The sequence below is a fragment of the Triticum dicoccoides genome, chromosome 6B (assembly GCF_002162155.2).
Source record: "Triticum dicoccoides isolate Atlit2015 ecotype Zavitan chromosome 6B, WEW_v2.0, whole genome shotgun sequence".
NCBI lineage: Eukaryota > Viridiplantae > Streptophyta > Magnoliopsida > Poales > Poaceae > Triticum > Triticum dicoccoides.
Window position 1 is genome coordinate 666497203 of NC_041391.1, and position 9020 is coordinate 666506222.

The following is a 9020-nucleotide window of genomic DNA, read 5'->3' on the forward strand; positions in this document are numbered from 1 at the left end:
GGATGCTTCTTGGTTAAAACCAGTAAGCAGGTAAATTCAGAACCTGGCTAAACTGTTTTGCAGCGAGTAACGAGAAGGCACGCCGTAGACTAGCTTCAGTCTTTGGCTCAATGTCAACTCCACTGACAGAAGATGAGAGCACCCCAAATTCATCGCAGATTTGTTGCGCAATTCTCAAGTGTCCTCTACATAGATCAATTTTATACCAAATAATAACAAAGCAAATTGTGGACGCACAGTGCAGTTGATAAAAGAAGTGAAGAAATAGCTTTGTACCGATGCAGGGCACGCTCATGTAGCAATTGCATTTTGAGAAGGTTGATCTGTGAATTCGTTGAGGATGGGAACTTATTTTCGGCAAGCTTGAGAGCACAGAATGCCACTGCAGAATAATCAGATGCTATCATGCCATAAAAAACTATGCAAACTTGCATATCTCAGGTTGTAGCACATATATATTGGTCATATACAACTATACAAGTAACTAACCTGAATATCCTTTAAAGACTGCTAATTGTTGAATTAGCTTGGCATATGCTAGTGACAACCCTGATGAACTGTAGAAGAAAATACAATACTATCACATATCCAGATTAGTAAAGCACCAAGATGACTAAAAGCTACTGGTTACATGGAGCAAGATAATTATGTACACAAGGCTGTAGGTGTTACATAAATACCATTGCGAGAATTTCATTATGTTCTACCATGCAGCATCAGTAAAGCAGGTTGCATAGACCAAAGCATTCATTCAAACCATCGGATCACTGTGGATAGGGTTAATCGGCATCAGGTTTCTAGAAAGGATATATATAGCAAATTGGCAAAAAGAAGGCCATATTGGACTTCATTCCATGATATGATTCAATATAACTTCAAGCAATAACGGAATATAAGAAAACGCCAGCTGAAAGTTGGCAACAAAGGAGACGATAAAACGTTTCATGTAGCAAAAGGCTAAAGCAGACTAATTGTTGAACTAAAGCTATATAAGACCAAGAGTTTCGGAAAGATCTTACGCAATAACTTCAAGCAATAACGGAATATAAGAAAACGTCAGCTGAAAGTTGGCAACAAAGGAGGCGATCAAATGTTTCATGTAGCAAGAGGCTAAAGCAGACCAATTGTTGAATTAACGCCATGTAAGACCAAGAGTTTCTAAAAGATCTTATGCACAACGAACAAGTAACAAAAAATGGGGGCCAATATCTCGCTTTTTCCACTACTAGGGAAAACCCTAGCAGTAGCGTGTGTTTAAAGCCTATCAGTAGCACGGAGTACCGCGCTACTAGTAAGGCGCTACCGCTAAAGGTTAGCAGTAGCGTGGGCTAGACAACGCTATTGCTATATCGACTTAGTAGCAGCGCTTTCTAAAACGAGCACTACTAGCGCTTCTCCTAGCACGCGCTACTACTATTATTCCGTATTTCTTTTTTTATTTCAGGTTGTATTCATACACCTTTATATAAGTTTTCATACCGCAACAATTTAGAGAATGATTTTACATCATAATGAGTTATTACATCAGTGGGAGAAAGAACCGTGGACTAGTTTCAAGTGGATGGACATCCACTTGAAACTAATCCACGGTTCTTTCACCCAATAATATAATAAATATCATCATCATCATCATCATCATCATATCATTAACAACTTATCATCATAATACATCATTGTCATATAACACCTCCTCATGATCATCGTTTTCATCAATGAGACATCACATACAAGTTGGTCACTAGACATAATCACAAATACTCATCATCATCAACTCTCATAAACATATTGTACCTCATAGGACCTACTACATATTCTTAGGACTTACTATATTATTTTGGGTAAAATAGCATAAAATAAGATAGCCCCTGACTCTCCATTATGGAGAATGGAGATTATCCTGTCTTCAATTCTTGCCTTTCGCGCAATGTTGCTTCCAAGAACCTCCTTACGAATGTCCATACATTTTTTCCATTCTTTGATTATCATGTGTTCACCATTTTTAGAAACCCGATATGCACATGTGAGATTCGTAGGACGACCTAGCTGTATGTTCAAAACATCCAAACGACCATTCTGATACATCAAATGAGGCACACAATCCATCGGGATTTTCTGTTGAAAAACATAGTAATAACTTCGTAGTTAGCAATGTAGTTCAGTTTTAGAAGTATGCAAAAGATGCATGGATGTCGTAATAGTAAAAAATCTTATCAAGAAATCTCCATGAAAGTTATCGTTGTTCAACACGTGCACCAGTGGCACGTATTCACCATAATTTGGAGGAGTTCGATACAAGGCATTGTAATTCTCAATGTCAGTACAATATGCGACCATATGATTTTTCTCTTGATAAGTTAACTCAGAGCCATCGGTGTAGTTGGTTCTGTCTACCATCTTCCACACACTCTTTGAAGAATGAAAATAAGCTACTAATGGAAATAAGCTATCAACTATTTTGAAATAAACAATATAAATTACTTAATAACTATGTTTGAGGAACTCACATAGCAGTAGAATTGGAAGCGTATCAACAAGAACCGAAATGTCCAAATTATCTTGGTCGATGTCACGATCACCAAGATCCATGGTGACAAACATACCCTCTTGAAAATCATACATCTTGCAAAGTGCTTCCCAACCCGGGCAACCAAAATTTGATACGCTCTCAGAATTGTATAGATTTACCTTAAAATCCATACCATGATGGCTCCTTAGGTTAATTTTCTTTGTTTCATTCCTCTCATGATCTTCAAAACCCATCCTCTCCAAGACATATCGTCTTGCATGGCATGGGATAAGCTAGTCGAATTGTAAAAGACGAAAATTACACGTTGAAGTAGTAGAAGTCGAGCTTAATTACGAAAAAAACACTTAGCATCGTAGCGTACCATTTCACAATCGAAGGCCTCCTCGAGCTTAATGCTGAAGCGCCAATCGTCGTCCAGGTGAGGCCTGTCGCAGAAACCCTGGTTGTCGCCGCACCAGGAGCACTCCCCGGAACCTTCTTCGTCCGACGACATTTCCTATGTTCATAATTCAAAGATTAAACTTATAAAATTAAATATATGTACTACAAAAACAAAATTAGATCATTATTATTCATCACGGGTTGACTATGGGTCTGTTGAGTCTTTTCTTGAAAACTCTCAGCTCACTGGTGTATATATTCGACCGTCGGTGATGGTATCTCCTCCTTTCGTTCCCGAGTGCATTGCACCAAATTGTCTAGCACATGGGAACGAAGGAGAAGCTACCCCCACGACAACAGTCGGGATTCTTCGTCCTCTCATATATGGTGGATACTCTCCCTCACTGAATCCTCTCTGACATTTGCGACCGTCGATGATGGTCGTTACTCCTTCTTCCCCTAGTGCATAACAAAGGTCTAGCACCCAGAGAAGAAGGAGAAACGACCCCCACGACAACAGTCGGGATTCTTCGGCCTCGACAGTCTTAAAGTCAACCCAAAATATCGTTTAATTATCTTTCTAGAAAATCTAGGCCACTCGATATTTCCTACATATTCTAGCACAAGTCATGCCAAAATTCAGGGAAAATTCCGGCATGACCTTTGCTAAAACAGGACATATCGAGCACCTAAAATTTGCCGGAACGGAAATTAATCAACACTCCGCCAAAACATAGGCCACTCGGAGGTGTAACCTGCAAACATGACCGGCCACTTGGGCAACCACATATCCTATTTGAGCAACACAAGATATACATGTTTTTATCTACATCATATCTTATAGGTTTAATATTGACATGGAGATTTGGCTTGTCTCACCTCGAGGTCGGAGGGGGTCGGTGACGGGGACGACGGTGGGGATGATGGAGGGGCTCCTTGATTTCTGCAAAAACAAAAACCCTATAAGTTATCACTAATACATCCCGAATAGTATCATACATATAACATCACTAATACAACTAAAACCCTAGCGAACGACGGGTATCGATGACGAGGATGCGGGATAGGCATCGTCGACATCGATCGACGTCGATGCGGGAATAATTGCTTAAACTGAAAAAATAACAACAAATATAACATGTTCAACTAGTTCTATTAATTCAACTAGTTCTTACTAAAAATAAACTTACTATAAATAAAAATAAACTGGTTCTTTCTAAAAATAAACTAGTTCAACTAGTTATATTAATTTTTTTACTAAAAATACATTAGTTCTATTAATTCAACTAGTTCTTACTAAAACCAAACTAGTTCAACTAGTTTATTAATTTACTTACTCATTATTTTAAACACTAACTAAAAACAGTAAAAAAAACTACATTATACAATAGTAAAAAACAGAAAAAAAGAGATGGAGGGAGGAGGAAGGAGAGAGGAGGAGGGGGAGGAGGCCGGTGGGATCGGAGGAGGGAGGGGGCGGGGGGAGGAGGGGGAGGGGGCGGCCGAAGGAGAAGGAGGAGGAGGGAGGGGGCGGTGTAGGAGTAACCACGACGTGTGGTGTTGAGTCCTAGTCGGACATAGATGAGCACTTGTAGTAGTTATAGGATTAGAAGTCCAAACCGAGTAGGTCTGATTGCTAGTCCTAGCTGCTATATATGCTCACGTATAACCCCTGTAACTTGTACCGATCAGAAAAGGCAATAAAGAACCAGGCTCGAGATGAGCCTGTTGCAATCCATCATCTTGTTACGCGTGTGTTCCGTCGAGAGAAGTCGCTAGGTTCCGTCGTAGTATACGTACGTGAGTACATACCGGCGAGACGCCACTTACGGCTGCTGGGAATCGATCAAGCTGGCTGTGTGCTAGCTTGCTTTCTAGCTTTGCAAGTACGTGGAGTTCCTGGGTGATTTGATCTACGATCAAAAGCCAACAATTGGTATCTAGAGCCTCGACGATCTATGATCTACGATGACGGACAGCAACGCTGAGTCGGTCAAGTCCGGCAACGGCGGTTTCAAGGCGAACAAGAAAGGCGACAATGTGAAGAAGGGCGGCAAGTCAGCAACAAGTGGTGGCGGAACGGGCGGCGCCAACGTACAGGCGCATCGCAACATCCCCATCCAGTACCCGATGCTCACCGACGCCAACTACGGCGTGTGGGTGGTGAAGATGAAGATCATTCTCCGAACCCTTCGAGTGTGGGAGGCCATCACGGACGACGACGTGGACAAGGAGTGCGACGAAGGTGCCATGGCCGCCATAGCCCAGTCTGTGCCAGATTCCGTGCTGATGACATTGGCGGAGTTCGAGACAGCAAGAGAGGCGTGGAACGCACTCAAAGAGATGAGGATCGGAGAAGATCGTGTCACCAAGGCTCGGGCACAAGTGCTGAAGCGCCAATTTCACAAGTTGCAGATGGAGGAAACTGAATCGGTGAATGACTATGCCATGCGTCTGACTACATTGGTGGGAGAGATCCGCGCGCTTGGTGCAAAGCTCGAGGAGACCGAGATTGTGGAAAAGTTTTTCAGTTTGGTGACTGATAAATTCACGTACATCATCGGCACGCTCGAGCAGCTTTACGACATCGACGACATGACCATAATGGAGGCGATCGGACGCTTGCGGACATGGGAAGAGAATGCTCGTGGTTGTCGGAAAGGCAAAGGAGAAGGTAGTGACCAACTCATGTACTCGCGCGCAGATTGGGAGTCCCCAAGTAGCAAAGGAAGGCGCAACGTTGGCCAAGGCTCAAGCAACGCGAAGCGCGGCGGACAAACCGAAGAAGGCAAAGGAAAAGGCAAGCCACAAGGTCGTGGTAAGGCGGACCGATCTAAAGAGCGGAAGCCACGGAACTTGGATATGTCCGAGGTCAAGTGCTATAACTGCAACGAGATGGGTCACTTTGCGAAGGATTGTCCGGAGCCTAACAAGAGGGAGATCAAGACAAATTTGGCGAAGCAGGAAGACGAACGTCCAGGTCTTCTGATGGCCGAAGTTTGTGATCTCGTGGAGCCTAACAAGCGGGAGATCAAGGCAAATTTGGCAAAGCAGGAAGACGAACGTCCAGGTCTTCTGATGGCCAAAGTTTGTGATCTCGTCCAAACGATGGTTGTGAAACCAAACCGGAAGGTGCTACTTCACGAGAAAAAGTAAACACCAAAGTTATCCGGGAGCCAGAACATGTCGTGGTATCTTGACACGGGTGCCAGTAACCACATGACGGGGTGCAAGGAGAAGTTCCTCGAGCTAGAATATGATGTTCAAGGCTCGGTCAAGTTCGGTGATGGTTCAAATGTGGAGATTTGCGGGCAAGGCTCTGTCCTCTTCGAGGGTCTCACAGGAGAACATCGCATACTCACCGGAGTGTACTACATCCCACGGCTTCGCAACAACATCATCTCTGTCGGGAAACTTGACGAGAATGGATGCAAGGTGGATATTGAGAATGGAGTGATGACGATCTTCGACAACCTCCGAAACGTGTTAGCGCATGTGAATCGCACGCGGAACAGGCTCTATATTCTCAACCTTGATCAATCTCAACCGGAGTGTTAGCTCGCCAGGAGTGATGATGATTCGTGGTTATGGCATGCTAGATTTGGGCACGTTAACTTCTACGCCTTGAAGAAGATGTCAAAGATGGAGATGGTATCTGGGATGCCGTTTATCGACCATGTTGATCGAGTATGTGACGGGTGTTTGGTTGGAAAACAGCACCGCAGGCCGTTCCCTGCTCAGTCTACCTATCGTGCAAGTGATGCACTCGAGCTGCTCCATGGTGATCTATGTGGCCCTATCACCCCAGCAACTCACGGAGGAAAGAAGTACTTATTCCTTGTGGTAGATGACTACTCGAGATACATGTGGGTCTTTCTCCTACGATCTAAAGATGAGGCGTTTGAAGCGTTCAAGAAGCTAAAGGCTGCAACGGAGATGGAACACAAGCTAAAGGTTCGCGCTCTACGGACAGATCACGGCGGAGAGTTTACGTCAAACGAGTTCAACGACTACCGTGAGAAGATTGGCATAAAGAGGTTCCTCACGGCACCTTATACGCCACAGCAGAACGGGGTTGTTGAAAGGCGCAATCGAACCATCGTTGACATGTCGAGAAGTTTACTCAAGAGCAAGAACTTGCCGGGGACTTTTTAGGGAGAAGCTGTCTCGACAGCAGTCTATCTTCTCAATCGGGCTCCAACGAAGGCAGTGATCGGCAAGACTCCGTATGAAGCAATTTACGGACGTAAGCCGAATGTGTCTTATCTACGGACGTTCTGGTGCGTGGCGCATGTGAAGACGGCGGAGCCGCATCTCTCAAAGCTTGCCGATCGTAGCACCAAGATGGTGTTCATCGGATACGAGAGGAGTTCCGGCACCAAGGCATACCGCTTCTACGATCCACGAACAAAGCGTCTACGGATTTCACGCGACGTTGTGTTTGAAGAAAACCAAGCGTGGAATTGGAGCGCAACAGCCGACGATGCTCCAAACAGTAACATATTCACAGTTGAATTTCCAACTGATGATGATGCAGGGGAGGATGTCCAGGTGGTTGGCAAGACGCACAACCAAGGTGACCACAATGATAGTGATCATCATGGTGCCAACACCGACGACGACGCGCACGACACTGGCGGAGATCTCCACAATGAGGCGCATAGTGATGATGACAATCAAGATGATGGTCACGATCATGACGACTACGCCGACAACGAGGATGCCAACGATCCGGCATCTACCATGCCCGAGACTCAACAGTGTTCCTCAAGTGCATCGACGCCGACACAATTTGTGTCACCTCGTTCGCAAGCCACGACGGATTCTTCCGGTCCTCGTCGCTACAAGCCCCTCAAGAAAGTCAACAAGTACGCAAAGCCAGTTACACTCGAGTACTCCGATTTGTGTTTACTCGGAGTTGAGGAGCCGGCGAACTTCGTAGAGGCGAGCAAAAGTTCAAGTTGGATGCACGCCATGGATGAGGAGATGAAGGCGATCGAGAGCAATGGCACGTGGACTTTGGTAACCCGACCTCCGAACCAAAAGGCCATAGGTTTGAAGTGGGTTTACAAGTTGAAGAAGGATACGAAGGGTGCCATTGTGAAGCACAAGGGAAGACTCGTCGCAAAGGGCTACGTACAACATCAAGGAGTTGACTATGAGGAGGTGTTTGCACTGGTTGCTCGAATCGAGACGGTGAGAGTGCTCCTAGCTTTGGCAGCACAAGAGGATTGGAAGGTTCTTCATATGGATGTGAAATCCGCTTTTCTTAACGGCGACCTCAAAGAAGAAGTGTACGTGGAACAACCCCTCGGCTACGAGAAGAAAGGCGAAGAAGAAAAAGTTTACAAGCTCAAGAAGACACTTTACGGGAAGCAAGCGCCAAGAGCTTGGAACGCAAAGTTAGACCGAAGTTTGGTCTCACTCGGATTCAAAAGATGTCTCCACGAGAATCCGAAAGACAGTCTATCAAGCATCGAAGAACATGTGAAGGTCGAAGACGCGACCAACGAGAAGAGTTGTCGTCAAGCAATGGATGATCTAACCAACGTAAAGTCAGTCCCTGAAATACTACGAAGTATGGCGAAAGTAATGTCAAGAATAATGCCAGTGAATAGTAGTAGTCGCATTTGGGACCCAGGTCGGCATTAACGACCACGTCGTGTTTAGGGGGTGAATGTAGGAGTAACCACGACGTGTGGTGTTGAGTCCTAGTCGGACACAGATAAGCACTTGTAGTAGTTGTAGGATTAGAAGTCCAAACCGAGTAGGTCTGATTGCTAGTCCTAGCTGCTATATATGCTCACGTATAACCCCTGTAACTTGTACCGATCAGAAAAGGCAATAAAGAACCAGGCTCGAGACGAGCCTGTTGCAATCCATCATCTTGTTACGCGTGTGTTCCGTCGAGAGAAGTCGCTAGGTTCCGTCGTAGTGTACATACGTGAGTACATACCGGCGAGACGCCACTTACGGCTGCTGGGAATCGATCAAGCTGGCTGTGTGCTAGCTTGCTTTCTAGCTTTGCAAGTACGTGGAGTTCCTGGGTGATTTGATCTACGATCAAAAGCCAACAGGCGGGGGGTGGAGGGAGAGGGGGCGGCCGAAGGAG

The 9020-nt window shown here is 45.1% G+C and overlaps 1 pseudogene; it reads right to left on the minus strand.

The window, feature by feature from the left end:
- Positions 1 to 9020, minus strand: part of LOC119321441 — a 34011-nt pseudogene that overhangs the window by 1454 nt on the left and 23537 nt on the right.